Source organism: Grampus griseus (genome assembly GCF_964374135.1).
Source record: "Grampus griseus genome assembly, chromosome: 15".
In the NCBI taxonomy this organism is placed as follows: Eukaryota; Metazoa; Chordata; class Mammalia; order Artiodactyla; family Delphinidae; genus Grampus; species Grampus griseus.
In genome coordinates, this window is record NC_139009.1 from 23,895,759 (window position 1) to 23,909,853 (window position 14,095).

Sequence of the window (14,095 nt, forward strand, 5' to 3'; positions counted from 1 at the left end):
AGGTGCCCGGGCTGCGTGCAGGGGAGCTTTTGATCATAGGCTCTGCTCCATTATGGATCCTCCTGCCTGAGCCCGTCATTCCTCCCCTGCACGAGGCAGGTGACTGAACCTCCCCCCATATGAACTTACAAGGGTTAAAGGAAGGTGTTTATTAGGCGCCCTCATGCACCCAGCATGGTAAGAGCTCAATAAACAGTCTGTGGTTATTGTCACTAAAGGGTCCCTGACAGCACTCACATCATGAGAGGGCTCTGTTCCATGGCCCCATGCTGCCACCTGGCAGTCACAGGGAGGAAAATGAAACTGACTGAAGAGGGTGAGAGAAATAGCTTGTGGAGTTCTTACCAAGGCACTGACTGTCCTAATGCGTTACATGGATTGTCTCACGTGAGGACGAGATACCTAATAGCTCATATTAAATAAAGTGGTGCTGTTATTTATGTGACCAGAAACATTACCTGTGTCATTCTGCTTAATCTTACAACACCCGTTCAGGTAGGAATTTACTTCCTCCACCAAACAGATAGAGGACGACAAGGTTCAGAGATGTTAAGTAACTCCCCAAGGTCACACAGCAAGTAAACGTTGCAGCTAGAATTGGAACCCTGTTTAGAGCCGATCTCATGCTTGTTTGAGCATCACGTGCTTCCCCCCAGAGAAGCTCTAGATCGTCTCATAGGGGAGGGAGATTGACAGGGAGGACAGGTGTGACCATGGAGGGGGACTCAAAGGGAATCAAGCTCTTTGGTCAGGAGGCAACCACTTTTATCCTGGATCAGAGACTGAGGGCAAAGTCACAGCCCTGCAATCTTTGAAGTTATCTAAGCACTTTGCAAACAGGTGTTCCATTTCCACAAAGGTGGGCACAGAAATGGGGATTCAAAAGGCAGAGCCTGGAAGGAAATGCACATCTCTGGGAAGCATGATTAAGGAGACTTCTTCATTTTCATTTTTACACTTTGTGTGTGTTTTATCTCTCTCCCAGTGCATTTGAACTACACTGAATAAGACATAATATCACAACAGGAAGGACCTTAGAGATTGTCATGCTCATAGTGGGCACTCAGTAGTGTATTCAGTGAAAGGAGGAAGGAAAGAATCCAGTCTGGGGAAACTGAGGCACAGAGAGGAGGAGAGGTGCTCCCAAGGTCACACAGCTACCACACAGTTGGGTCTAAAATTTGGGTCTCTGGACACCCACCTGTTCTCTTTTCTATTCCACTGAATGGTACCCAGAGTGGCCGTAGAGCAGAGGAAGTGGAGGGAAGGCCTGTGTGCCAGGTGAGGGTACTGGCGAGCAAGTATGGGCTTCAGAGCAGGGGAATGGCCCGCCAGATTTATGCCTTTTCCAAATAACCAGTCTCTTCTGATTCCTTCTGTTCGCTATGAGGTTTATGTGGAGAGAGGGAGAGAGGGAGGGACTGATCTTACAAATCCTAGACCTGGGCCTGTTATCATATCCAGCCCTGGGCCATATTTGCTGTCCTGTCTTCTGATTTATTAACACTTGGCTCAGTCTTGGTCCTTAATTCTTACACCTGTCCCTATGCCCCCAGAGGGCTCCCTGAGGGGGACGATGTGGCCAAGAGGAGCACTGCTCTTCTTCCCGTCAGGGTCCTCCTGGGTCTACACTGAGCTTACGGGGTGATACCTCCGCTCATTCAGCTGCCAGGGACCCTGATGCCTGCCAAACCCTGGGCTAGGCCCTTTTATAACTTACTTAACAATCTCACAACCACATTAAGAGGCAGTAATTTGGGGGACTTCCCTGTGGTCCAGTGGCTAAGACTCCGTGCTTCCAATGCAGGGGCCCCGGTTCAATCCCTGGTCAGGGAAATAGATCCCACATGCTGCAACTAAAGATCCTGCATGCCGCAACTAAAGATCCCGCATGTCGCAACTAAAGATCCCGCATGTCGCAATTAAAGATCCCACATGCCACAACTAAAGATCCCGCATGCCGCAACTAAAGATCCCGCATGTCACAACTAAAGATCCCGCATGCCACAACTAAAGATCCCGCATGCCGCAACTAAAGATCCCGCATGCCACAACTAAAGATCCCGCATGCCACAACTAAAGATCCCGCGTGCCGCAACGAAGACCCGGCGCAGCCAAATAAATAAATAAATAAAGAGGCAGTAGGTTTTTTTCTCTTTTAAATAGACTAGTTTGTAGAGCAATGCTAGGTCCACAGAAAGACTGAGGGGAAAGTATAGGGAGTTCCCATATACCCCGTGCCCACCCACCCCTAACCCCTGCCCCCTGGTGGGAGGCATCCCCCCACCAGAGTGGTACATATGCTAAGATCAAAGAACTACACTGACATGTCGTTATCACCCAGAGACCACAGTTTATGTTAGGGTTCATTCTTGGTGTTATAGTTCTATGGGTTTATGTCACTGACCCTGTGAGGCCTTTCTGGGACAGACCCCTCACCAGGACAGACTCCTCGCCTATATCCTCTGCTTTAGCTCCTCTCTGAAGGACGTAGATAATAGCATCTGATATACGCTTCCTGAGTTGGTTTATAGATGTTAAAACCCCCACCAAAGGGAAGATGTTAACTACTTGACCATAAGCACGTGGCCCCCAGGCCTCCTGGAGCCTGCCTCTCCCCCAGCAGGGGGTCTGAACCAGGAGCTGGTCCCCCTCCCAAGGCCATGGAGTAAGCTTTGGAGTAAGACCCACACATGCCTGGATTTCAGCTCCGCCCCTGTATCTGTGTGGCCTTGGGCAGACCCCCAGTTTCCTGTCTCCTAGTTGTGGTATTAACCCTTGCAGGCGTGTTTAAGGATCGGAGCATAGTTCCTGGCACGTGGTAGGTGCTCAAAAGCTGGTGGCTCTTATTCCTGCGCCAGATGGGATTGCCTGGCAAGCTCTAGCTCAGAAATACCTCCTGTCCAGAAAATATGCCTAAACGACTGCCAGGCCAGAGGGCCAGGAGTCCTGGAGCCCATCTTCCAATTTTCCAGCTGACAGATAGGAATCAATTCAGCCTCTGTAAGAGCCGTTACAACTTCATCACCCGTGAAGCAGATCCATGTGTCCCATTTGATTTTCATTTCAGAAGCCAGGTATCAATACTGACCTTTCCGCGGGGCGCTGGGGCTGAGGGGAGCTTGTTAGCGTGAAGTCCCCTCCCCCCAGCGAAGGCCAGGCAGCTTCTCACTTGCCACTTCCAGCCCAGTGGACAGGTTGATGCTTCTTTCCTGGAGCACCAGGATTTCTGGGGAGTTTGTTAAGTGCAGATTTCAGCTCCCCCTGCCCATCTATTAAATTCGTACCTTCAGAGAAGGCCCAGGAGCCTCTATTTTCACCAAGCTCTTCCAGTGATTCTGGTTTGGGAATCACTGCCTTAGAGGACCCCCAGGGCATCTGCCACACTGTCGGTCTCTCTCAGGAGGAGAGCCCAAGAAGCAATGCTGGGAAAGTTTATGTGGGTTCATGGAGGAGGAGGGTTGAAGGGAGGAGAGCAGGATCTCACTGCCCTTCACCCTTTACGGAGAGAGGCACTGTTAGTTTGCGGTAGGAGACTGGACTCTAGAATCACACACACAGCAGTCAAAACACCAGCCCAGCCACGTATGTTAGCTGCATGTCCTTCTCAGGTTACTTCTAGCTTTCGGTACCCTCTTAACATTAAAATGGGAATTCTATTATCTATTTCAAGGAATTATGCTTGAGATTATACTAGATTCTTGATGGAAATGCAAGCACAGGGCCTGCCATGGAGTAGGTGTTCTGCGATCAATTTGTTGCTTTCAACTCCAAATTCACCCATCCTTGCCCTGCTTTGTAATACTGCAGTTGGACCTTGTCAACACTTGTCCTTTACCAGAGAGACAGTAGAGGGTGCTAGGGGGACACTGCAAGGCGCACAGAGGAAGAGCTCCCCTTCCTGGCTCCAGTGTGCCTTTTTTCTTCCTGCAATGTGACTGCCAGCGGCATCTAGGCTCTCTCACCCAGTGGGGCTCTCTCAGGGAGTTTTTCTGGCTCCCAGCAGGGGTACCTCTTGTGCTTTAGCTCCTGGCTGGAGCCGCAGTGAACTTCTCCACCATCCAGTGGACTGCAGCCACACTCTCTCCCAAGTGGTCTGAATCTCATCCAAGTTCTTCCTTCCATCATTGGGGAATCCCTTATCCTTGGAGGTAGCAGCTCCTTCCAGCATTTCCTATTCCTGTCTTCCTTAGAGTCCTCTATTGCCCCTTTCAGTAGTTAACTACCCTTCACTAGTTAATCATTCTTTGTATTAAATTTTCCCTATTCCAACAGCTGGTATGGTTCTTGTCTCCTGACTGGACCCTGATTAATATAGAGTAGGTGTTTTAAAATGATAGTTCATGTGCTCTCCATCTCCAAAAAAGTATTTTTACATGCTCTCTTTAATAACCAGGGAAAATTTGCCACATACCACCAGAAGCTGTGGCAACTCTAGAAATTGCATCCCCAACCTGAATGAATGACTTCCCTCTTCAAGGGGCTCCTGGGTGTTACCACTGTACACTTCTTGGGGACAGTCTAGGGAAGCCATAGGGAGTGATGGTGACATGAACACAGCCACATTGGAAAGCATCACGGTCTTCTGCGGACACCATGCAGCACTCAGAGATTACTCTTGGAGAAAGACGAGTAAATACAGACCGGAAACTAGTGATAAGGGACATGGCTCAAGAGGCAGGAAGCCCAGTTCTTCTAGGGTAAGAATAATGTGATACTCAGGAAAGACCCCAAAACTCAGCCTCTGTGTCTTCAGCCATGCCAAAACATCATGAGTGCCTGGCGGGAGGTTCAGAATCTTCAGCACACAACCCTCGTTCTTTGCAGCTTGTGTGGGTATCAGTACAGGGAGGAAAGTGTATCAAAAAGAACCCATCTACATTGTTCTTTGGGGATACATGAACCCTATGGGTCCCACCAATAGGGCAAGATTCGTACCCAAAGTGGACAAGAGCAGGTGAAGTCCTCCCCACACCCAATAGAAAGCTGGCTCAATGAGGTTTCCTTCTGGCTGGTCCTGTTACCTTTTCCCACCTCAGCAACTGGCAGCCGGGACGGAGGTACGCCTTGGATGGAACATCTGTGGTCAATGGTCTGGCTGTCTCAAGGAGGTGGGTGGGTGGCAGGACCGTGCCTGATCACGGGGTGGGTGGGACCTCAGGGTCGTAGTGGTGAACTCGGGGCCATGCCTTCCCAGTAGGGACATCCTGCACACTGCATGGACCTAGGATCCCTGACTACACACCGTAAGTCATGGAAGTCCAGAGAACAAGGCAGTTGGAAGGGAAAGACTTATGGAGCAAACTCCCTTTTGAAGAAACTGAGGACGGTCAGACAGAGAGGCAGTGGCAAGACTGAGATTACAACGCAGGGCCCTGCATCACTCCCACTCACTGAGGGTTAATGCTGCCCCAGGAAGGACGGGGCTTTCGCAAGTGCCGAGAAGCAGGGCTGGGCTGTGATTAGTGGAGATAGCCACGAGGTGTCACTGTCTCACCACCATCCGTGGCTGCACTGTGGCCTGGATTCCACCCTTCCAGGGCAGTGTCAAAGCTAATGACCAACTCTGGGTGAGAGAAGGGGCACTGTTTTTTCATTCCATGCATAAGGTTTTAAAAAAAATGTTTTAATTGAAATATGGTTGATGTCCAATACTATGTTAATTTTCAGGTAAACTACAAAATGATTTGACATTTGCATACATTATGCAGTGATCACCACGGTAAGTCTAGCAACCATCTGTCCCTACACAAAGTTATTACAATATTATGGACCATATTCCTTATGCTGTAATATACAGCGAAGGGGCTTTTGAAATTTCCATCGCTGAAAAATCATAAAAGGAGTAGCCCCTCCCAGGCTGAGGGAAAAGAGCACCGTTTATTTCTCTAGAGAGCGGGTCCCAGTAAGAGCTCTTGCTGCTGCATTGTTAGGGGCTCTTTCTTCCTGCCTAATTGCTGTCTCTTCATGATGACCGTGGCTTAGAATCCTTAGGCTCTGGCTCCCCAAGTGTGTGCCGTGGAAGGGACCTTAGAGATCTCCAACTTCAGCCCCTTCATTTTAAGGGAAGCCGAGAAAGAGAAGGCCATTCCCAAAGCACACATAGCTGGATGGAGGCAGAACCAGGACTTGAACCTGAGACCCCAGAGGCCTTGCCCAGTGCTCTGTCCACTCCACCGTGCTCCCTGTCTCTACACTACACATGCTCGGCCATTCATTCTCTTAACACTATTGGGCACTTACTCTCAACTATTTTTCTTTTCTTTGTGCCTGAACAGAATTGGAAACTCTTCAAGACATAAGATGACATGGCATGTCAGTGATCCCATCAGAAGGGCACAGCTGGGGGTCAGTTTCCTTCCCTTGGTCAAGAGTATTTACCAACTCAGAATTCTTCTCCATGCAAGGACTACTCCTATTTGAGCGAGCTTTACATGAGTAAGATCAAATTCTACCTGGAAGCTGGGGGGTGGGGGGGTGGGGAGAGAGAGATGCAGTTTCTAAATGATAACATAGAGTCTTCTGGTAAGTACTGACATAGCTAATAGAGTCAAATAAGTGAAACCTGATTTAGTGACGGAAACAGCGCACCGTGGATACGGGTCTATTCGATTCATGACTACATGCTTAATTTTTATGTCTTCTCTCCTAAATCAAGCCCTTATATATTAACTGCCACGTTCTCCTATCTAGCTTCCTTGAATCAACTCTCTTGCTTCTTATCTTTCCCACACATTTTACTAGATTAATCTACCATAAACTCTACTTTCATCATATCACTCCCTTGTTCAAACAATAAATCGTTATCTTCTAATATAACAAAACAAAACACAAAAGAGTATTTACCAATGTCATCCATTCTTTATGCCAAAAAAGGGGAGACATGAGATGAGAATTCAAAGTCAGACAGAGGATGGGGCAATGCTGCAGAGATGGCAGCTCAGATGGCAAGCTCCAGCCAGGCTGGCCGGAGGCTCCTTGCTGAGCCCACACTGGGTACTTGAGTGGGAAGGAACCTTTGGAAGGCGGATGCTTTGAAGCTGCATCAACTGTGACCATCAGGGGGCAGTGTTTTGCCACGTCCTGCTCGGTCCAAGAGACTGTTTTCTGAGCACTGAAGAAAGTAAATCTTTTAAGGGAACAGAGGGGTGTTTAAAACAAGAGTCTAAGTGCGGAAAAAAAGAAAGATGTATCAGTCTGGACTTGAAATTGATCCCCGAATGCAGTCATTCTATTGTTTTTGCCTGTGTCTATTCTTATTCGGCAGTTAAACAGTTGCCACAGCTATGAAGTTGGAGAATTATGTCTCGGTGTGGAGCCCCTTTCACACGGTCCTTCTCCCATGGTCCAGAGTTGTTCATAACCTTAGAAACCCTCTGGGGGCATCGGGGGTCTCAGAAAGAATGGTCTAGAATCTGGCTAGGGACGCCGCAGCCTGTGCAGCCTCAAGCCCATCCACCTTCCTCGCCACTGTCCTCCACCTGGCTGCAGAGTTGGCCCGCCTGCCCTTTCTGCACCTAACTGCTGATACTCAGGCATCACCTGCTGTGCTGCAGCCCAGTGCCGCAGCTCTACTCATTGCTGACCACTCCGTTGGGATATTAAGCACTTCTGGCTTGGCTGGGGGATGGTTAATCAACAACGTTGTCAGAGTGATGGATTCTTCCAGGATTACTGCTTAATTAGCTTGTTTAGAGGTAAAAATCAACTAGGACATCAGCTCTCTGGGAGCTGGAAGGAGGGGAGCAGTGAGCTGGGAGGTGGCAGGGAGGGATCTCAGCCATCCAGGGCAGCAGGCGTGGGGCTGAGGGGGTGGGGGAGGGGTGGCGGGCGGCCTCTGACCAGAGCAGACCTGAAGCTTGAATTCATCGGGCATTTCATAGCCTTCCTGGTTGCTGCAGCCCAGAGCGTTTCCACCATTCAGCGGAGCTGCAAAAGCAGTGAGTCCTGAAAAGTCACCTGAGGGCCACAGCCATCACTTGAGAGCTTTAAAAGAAAAAAGCAGATTCCCAGGTCTAGCACCAGACTTTCCGGATCGGAATTTCTGAAGTCTTTTAGAAAAGCTATTCCTAATTTTTATGCACAATGAAGTGTGAGAGCTACCACTCTGATTGGTGTCGGGCAAGTCAGCATTTCCACTGGCAACAGATTTCAGATGATTGGGTCTATGGCCACCACCCCGATCGACGTCCATAGACCCCAGTCTTCCTCCTTCTGTTTTTTTCTTTTTTAACTTTTTATTTTAGGTTGGAGTATAGTTGATTAACATGTTGTGTTAGTTTCAGGTGTACAGCAAAGTGATTCAGTTATACATATGCATGTATCAATTCTTTTTTTTTAAAATAAATTTATTTATTTATTTTGGGCTGCATTGGGTCTTTGTTGCTGCACATGGGCCTTCTCTAATTGTGGCAAGCGGGGGCTACTCTTTGTTGCGGTGCGCGGGCTTCTCATTGCAGTGGCTTCTCTTGTTGCCAAGCATGGGCTCCAGGCACACGGGCTTCAGTAGTTGTGGCACGCGGGCTCAGTAGTTGTGGCTCGCAGGCTCAGTAGTTGTTGCTCTGCGGCATGTGGGATCTTCCCGGATCAGGGATCGAACCCCTGTTCCCTGTGTTGGCAGGCGGATTCTTAACCACTGCGCCACCAGGGAAGCCCATACATGTACCTATTCTTTTTCAAATTCTTTTCCCATTTAGGTTGTTACATAATCTCCTGATTTCTGTCTTGTCCTCAGTCTCTCCTGTCTTATTCGTCTGTATTGCTCCCTGCCACGCCTCATTTGTTTGCCCCTGTCTGTCTGAATCATCCTCCCCGCCAGCTCTCCATCTCCATCTGCTTGTCGTTCCCTCTCCCCCCATTTTTCTCTTTCCCCTGTGCTGACTATTGTCTGTTGGCACCTGACACTCTTTATACCCCCTTTCTATACCCTCTTCCATTTGGCAGGGGCTGGAAGCCTCTAGAAGAGTCCCAGATATATTTTAAGTCCCACCGGTGAGATGCACTTATGACCTGAAAGGCAGCAGACAGGCAGAGCCTTATTATTCTGCCTCTGGCAGGGTGGGCAGATGTGAGGTTTTGTCCTGCAAGTCACCTGCTTAGGCCTGCAGGCAGCTGTAACCATTTCTGGCTGTTCCCTGTCGTATCTGGTGAGCGTGGCGGCGGCGGCAGCAGCTTCTTTGTTCTCTGAAAGCTAGTGGTGAACCTGGGAGTTGGTGGTGATTGTGTCTGGCCTGCGCTCCTCCAGCAAACCCAACAATTTTGTGAGCAACTCACGTCCTTTTTGATATACCTTGAGTGGTTCCTGTTTTCTCACCTGATGCTGCCTGATATACTCTCCGTTCCTCCCTTCCGCTTAACCTTTTCTTCTATTCCACACTCCCTGCCCTTTCCCTATTCCCAGCCCCTCCTCCTAACTGGCTATTATATGAAACTGAAAGTTTTAAATGTTTAGATTTGGGTAAGTTATATTATCTCCATTCTTAATTTAAAACATAGGTGAGTGGAACATTTTTTGAGGTTGGAAAACCCCTCGTTGAACTGAGTTGGCTATATCTGAGGTCCTCCTGGATTCTGTCCTAGTGGGTCAGGGCCCTTGATGGAGCACAGGGGATGGGGGAGGGAAGAGGGAAAGCACAGGCATGCCATGTGCTGCACTGTTCCACTGTAATCCTGCCTCTGTCCCCATTGGGCCTGGAGGTGGCAAGAACCAAGGAACCTATTTCTGTTCTAGGGAGAAGCAAGACTGACGTCACCCCAAACCACTGGGTTTGCACGTAGAGCTGCTCTCTGGGCCTGGGTTTCCCCGGTGTGTGTGTTTGTGTACACACGTGTCCACTCTCACCAGGGTAACCTCCCACTCCGGGGAAGCAGGCCTGTCCTTTGCGTTCCTCCACTTGGGGGCTGCTTAGGCCCAGCTGCTGCAGAGGGCACAGTCACTGAGTCAGGGGACTTGGGTTTCAAGGCATGTGGCTGGAGCAGCAAAGTGTGCAGGTGTGTTGGACTTTCTACCTGGAGGTACAGGTGAAGGTCATCTCTGAGTCCTGCCAAAGCAGCCCCATTCATTTTTTTGAGCTGTCCATTGTTTTAAAGCAGAGTCTGTGTTGACCAGTCGGGACCAGTGTTTCACATGCAGAAAATCTTACCTAAGAGGGCAGTCTGATAGCCCAGGACTTGGGGTCTTCAGGCATTAGCTCTGTCTACCTCTGAAGTCCATGCTGATAACCATGGCCATCTATCCTGGTCAGCCAAGCACAGGGCCAGGAGGCCCAATGACGCGGCCCAAGCTATGCTGTGTGTCTGACCCTGCTCTGCTACTGAAATGATTGCAAACACGTCGCAGCAGTTCCTGTGAGAGGCAGGTTAGTTGGCTGTGTGTTTGTTCCTCGTACCGGGACGCATCCACCTCCAAATGCTCGCTTAGTACCTGAGTGTGGGCGTTTGCGTGATGGCGCACCCCTGCCCAGGCCATCAACCTTCTGATGGTTTCTTCTCAGAAAGGTCACACCCTAGCAGTTTCTTGCCCTATTCTCTTGACACACGCATCTGCGAGGATTCCCTCACTGGAGAGATGCTTCTAGGAATGAGTTCTCAAATGTCAGTTCTCCTAAGTGGGGTCTGGCCTGGCCACTCTCTGGAAGCTCTTTTATACTCTGGTAGGGCATGATCTTTTAGAGCTATCATATGATGACCATTTTATGGATTATAGGAGTGAGGGAGGCGTCCACCTTGCTGGCTGGATTCCCCCTCCCCCAAAGGTATTTTTCATCCAGAACTAAGATCCTATTTGTCACGGAGTTGAAGACCCTTATTTTGCCACCTGGCTGTGAAACAGGATTCAGATATCGGAGAGTATGAGTAATTCTGCAAACACCCAACGGTCCGTTCCGATGTCACGCACAGCACCCTGTGGGTGGGCAGACTGAGAAATGATTGGGTTGATGGGAGGGGAACCGAGATGTAGCTTCTCCCCTGCTCTCCCACGAGGGATCCTCTTCTGCTTCGTTCTCCTGGGATTCCAGGCTGGGGTTCTGAAGTATTCAGATGACCTGTTCCATGATCGTGCGCTAACCAGAGCTTCACCCAGCTGAGGACCTGGCCCAGGATCCTCGAAGGCGGCTTTGACTGTGCTGCAAGCAGTGCAGGCTTTGCTGTATCACACCTTTGGGGGCAGCACAGCCCAATGGAACAAGGGCCAGATTCTTGAGTGATCACTGGGAATTTGTCTCAGAAAAAGACACAGATGCTCAAATGCAAAAGGTCCGGGGTGAGTAAAGAAGCTTTTCCTTCGAGTGACTACAGAGGCCAGGCCCCATTCCCACAGATGCTGTTCAGGTCCACCAGACAACAGAGGGAGCACCTGTACCACCTACTGGCAAGGCTGGACCAGCTCCATCACACCCATGGCTCCAATGGATGGCAATGTCCCTACTTTATTCTTCAAAAGTCCCCAGAGGCACCCTACCCACCTACTCTGCCCTGTCTGAGCACAAACCATAGTCCATTTAGCACCTGAGTGCCTGCAGCAAAGTGGAGGGGAAGTCAGTTCCTCTGACCCCCTGGACAGGATGGAAGGGCTGAGAAGAGGGGCAGCTAGAATAACTACAACTCTGTCCTCTGGTCTAGCTGAGCTCTGGTCTGCTGGCTGTGGACCCCTGGGGAATAGTGGCTTTTCTCGAGGGCTTGTCTCTTGGATTCAAGTGATATCTCTGCATAGACATTTTTTTCTACAACTATAATCAAACATCTTTCCCTACCTGGTAAAGAAGCCACCTCAACTGTTCTTCTCTGTCTCCCTCCTCTTCTCTTGAGTCTTAAACTCTTGTCTCTCAGATTATTTGCTAGTTTGCTTATTTTTTTTTCATAACGGTCCAGCCCAAGGTACATAATTAAAAAATTCAAGACATTCATACAAAGCATGAAGAAAAAACAGCAGTCCCCTGCCCCATTCCTATCCAAAATTCCTCTCTCCGAACTCTTTCTTCCGAACTCTTTACTTCTCAATAATAGTTTATATGGTTACCCCTTGACTTACCAATTTTAAATGGCTACTGACTCCTCATGATGGAAGATGGGGCTGGGTGCTTCTAACCCCACTTTCATGCCTGTATCTTCTCTCCCTCCATTCTCTAATATATTATGTCACATTTTTTTGTTAAATCAATACTCAATTTTTATTTTATTCTGCTGAGTGAAGAAAAACTCTAGGTTCATATTTCCTTTCTTCTAAGAAGTCTTTGTTCTTCCAGGAGTTAGCAATTACCTCATTTAAAAAATCTGCTTGGGGCTTCCCTGGTGGTGCAGTGGTTGAGAATCTGCCTGCCAATGCAGGGGAAACGGGTTCGAGCCCTGGTCTGGGAAGATCCCACATGCCGCGGAGCAACTGGGCCCGTGAGCCACAACTACTGAGCCTGCGAGTCTGGAGCCTGTGCTCCGCAACCAGAGAGGCCGCGATAGTGAGAGGCCTGTGCACCACGATGAAGAGTGGCCCCCACTCGCCACAACTGGAGAAAGCCCTCGCACAGAAATGAAGACCCAACACAGCCATAAATAAATTAATTAATTAAAAAAAAATCTGCTTGGTCTATGTCATTATCCTAATAATTCTTCCAACCCTCCAGCAGAAGTTCAAAATCCTTCGGAACACTATTTTTCCCATGATTAAGCGATTAGATAAAACTACTGGTTCCGTTTTTCCCATAGGTTGCTCTTCCTGCTCCCTGCTGGGCTTCTGGCTCTCTCGTTCAGCTCTGCAGCTCTGGCCTTTGGACTTCCGTAGTGAGTGAAGGACATAGTGCTGGACCTCCTGTTTCCTGGATTCCAACTCTTTCTCCATCTTCGTTCATGTCCTTGGAGTTTTCATGTTATTGTCCTAGCTGGATACATTTCTCTTTAAAAGCTAGCTCTGGAAAGCTGCACACCCTAGGGGCGAAAGGTGCCTGGTAATCCCCAGGTGTATGTTTGCCAAAGGAGGTGGGGAGTTTTCCTAACACCAGAGGCAAATCCAGACTCTCAGCTTTCAGAAAGAATTTCTTTGGTCTGAAGGCTGGAGAGACGGATTTCTTAGGATAGAAGCAGACCCACTCTTGTGAAAACTGCTGTTGGTAAATCAGCAGGATCAGGGCCACCGCTGCCCATATTTCACCCTCATGCAGAGTAGGAGGAGGTGGCCCCTTCCTCCAGACACTTTATTTATGCGTAGTGGGAACTGTTCTAAATGCTAACTTTGTTAGAATAAGGCACTTTACTGCCATATTGACAGTAGATCAACGTGAATGTAGATGACATCAGCTAGACAAACTCTCAGCAGGGTGTGACTTGCAGTGTACGAAACCTCTAGACTCTGAAATCAGTTAAGATCAACATAGCCTCAAATGTCCAAGGACCATACACCAAAGCACAGAGTATTAGCATTCTTTAAAGTAAGAATTCAATACTTTTAAATAATTTTAACATAAACATGGCCCCCAGTGTGACAACCGAAGTGTGTGCTTTGTTCAAAAGAAACAGATATGATGAGAGGGGAGGAACAGGAGTTGTCTGGTTGGTTTTAACATCGTAGTTTACTAAGTTAGAGGAGAGCAGATGGGATGAAGATGAGAGAGAGGAACAGAAATGTTCTCACAATGGGAGTACACCCCAGCTTTCCTGGTGAGTCCAAGGGCAGGTAAAAGCTTCCTGTACACAGTTTGTAGGAAGCAGCCCAGAATGGGTAGACTGGAGAGGGGCTTCAGCAACCCCAAGTCTCTCGGGAGAAGCTCACATAGCTCATCTGACAAGGCCTTCACTAGTTCCCATGACTGCTTCCTGGCATGGAGGACCAAATGAGTAAGGTGAGGGAATCCGCCTCTGGATTGAGTGTTGGCCAACAGTGAACCTGGGAGTGATGGGAATCCTGGAAGAAAGTAACTCTGACTTTGTAATAGCAGAGTAAGGGAATGTTGGCCAGAGTTGAAATGTTCCTGAGACTTAGGAAAGCAGATTTCAAAAGAGTGAGAGGATCAATGGGTTAGACAATAGCCTTTATAAAAGAATATAGGTCATGATGTATTGGAGATTATAACAAGATAACGTTAACTATCTGCTCTCCAGTAATCCC